Consider the following 2,457-nt stretch of genomic DNA (forward strand, 5'->3'; position numbering starts at 1 on the left):
GTTCGGGTCGTTTCTCTACCAGACAGCTCGGCGCAGGGGAGGCAAGCGTCATGGTTCGACACCACCTGTTGCATTTTGAGCCGTGACTGGGTAACAGCCCACCTTGCTCGCCGAGTAGTCGCTTCGCGCGCGCGTGCCACCCTCTTGAAAAAATAGTGCACAATTTTTAAAGTTGGGGGCCTAGAATTCACAAAGACACTACGCAAAACAACGCATAAAGATTTTAAAGAGTGCTTTACATGTCATTAAAGTGCCTGCACAAGACTACATCTTGCTAACCGTGGGTTCATTTCACAGTTAACAAGAATTGTTAACATTTTTGCCTGGGAATCATCAGGATAAAAAGTAATCGAAATCAATTGAAATCGCTTAAACTAAGCGTGAAACTAGTGGAACTGGTACAAATTATTTAAAATAAGCGTTTTCTACCACTATAGAAACCCTAAGGAATGATAGTAAGCTGCCACCTCCCCCCCACCCCCCACCCTGCCCCATGACCACGCGCAACCCCGTGTTAGCCGTGTGCGAAAGGGGGGGGGGGCGTAGGGAGGAAGGGCAAGGGCCCGGGTGAAGGTCAGTACAGTACACACTGCTCTTTCTTTATTCTCTGTTCAATAATTCTGTCCCTACTGATCTTTATTGATTCCCCGCCAAATGATTCCTTCTACCTTTTCTTCTGAAAGACTTCTACCTGCCATCCTGTTCCAGCACACCACGCGTCCCGGCACCTTGTGCGTGCGCGAACACCCACCAAATCACCACACCAAATCGCCTAACAATGAGTTATGTAACGCGCTCCCCACACCAAGTGTGGCGCGTGACGCGGACTGACAGCTTAGCGCTAAACGCAACCACGGGCCGGGCGGCCAACGGGCGCCTGCAGCGTAGGCAACAAACACACGCGACGCTTGGGTGTCCTGCTCCTGCCTAAGCTCTAGGCGCTCCGACCTGCCCCCTCTCTCGCTCCGCACTGTTAAACAAAGTCTACGATGCATTGCTTGGTAGTACAACAGATTTTCTTTGCAGGCTGCGAAGAAAGCAGTTGCTTCAAGAAGCACTGTAGTGTAACACTAGTTACAAAGAACTGGCTTCGTAGCTCATAAAAGCACTGCTTTGCGAAACACATCTTTGTAAGACAAAAAAACTGGTGCTACAAGGCAATGGAGGCGGCGCGTACGAGGGCTGGACAGCGGGGGCGGGGGCGGCGGCCGGGTAGATCTCAGGCAGGGCGGCCGGCGGTGGTGGTGGAGGTGGCGGTGGGGGAGGTGCGTAGGAGACGGGCGCGGGCTCTGCCGCGGGGTACTGGTACTGAGGTGCCGGGGCCGGCGCGGCGGGCGCCGCGAAGGGCACGGCGGCGGGGGCGGGGGCGGCAGCCTGGTACTGGGGGGCGGCCGTGGCGGCTGCGCACAGCGCCATCAGACACACGACCTGGACAGAGAGGGATGCACTGGTCAGTCGATGAAAATATCGTATCGTCCCACGATGTAAGAAAGTGTGTCGCAAGGTGACTTAAATTCTATGATTCATCTCGGGCAATGATTTTTGATTGAATTGCGTCTTCTATACCCGACTCTCTATCATACTCACTTGTCGCATCATGGTGCTGCGGGCCTTCTACTTCTCGAGGCAGACGACTGAATGTGCTGACAGAGTCGCTCATCGCCGCTTATATATGAACGCCAGGGCTCGGCCTACCCCTCCCGGCCACCCCTCTCCCACCCCTTTGACTGTGATTCCATCTCATAATACTAAGCCAGACTAGGGGAGCAGCTACGGTGTCATCCACGCGAGCAGCACCGCTGTGGGAACCGCCCTGCCGGCGCAGCGGGCGCAGCGGCGACCCACCCGCGGTCAAGGGCAGTGGCTCCCTGCCCGCCGGAGACTGTGGGGACCCTGCTCGTGAGCCCGCGTGGGCCCGGGGTCAACAGCAGCCGCGTCAGATTCACGGAAGGCGTTGGCCCACAAGTGTGGCTTCTGCAGTCGGTATTGCGACGGTTAGCTCCAGCAGCAGACGCAATCAGCCGCAAACCGACGGGCGAGTTACCAAAACACCCCAAGGCTGTGCATTGGCGTTGAATGGATAAAAATACTTTTTAGACATTCCCCAAAACTGTGTCAACCAGAAAGGGGAAAAAAACGTGCCCCTCTCCCCTCTTAACCGACCAACAGGACGCTTCGCTGTTTTGTTCCTAAAATGCCAGTGTTTACACGTATTACAAGCGAACCCCAAATATTCGTTCGCTATAAAGAGTAGTCGCTGGTAAGAAACTATAGGGTACAATTTATGTGAAGGATGATGCATGGTTCTACCTTCGGGGCTGGGGTGGGTGAGTCACGGAGAGGGATGTGAAGAGTTTATGGGTTGAATGAAAACACGAGACGAAGAAGAGGCCGCGGGCGTGACTGGGGTCGCGACCAGTCACGGTTGAGTCAGCGCTGTGGCGACTACCGTCCACA

This window comes from Frankliniella occidentalis, unplaced genomic scaffold (assembly GCF_000697945.3).
Source record: "Frankliniella occidentalis isolate FOCC.00 unplaced genomic scaffold, Focc_3.1 Scaffold62, whole genome shotgun sequence".
NCBI classification, from domain to species: Eukaryota; Metazoa; Arthropoda; class Insecta; order Thysanoptera; family Thripidae; genus Frankliniella; species Frankliniella occidentalis.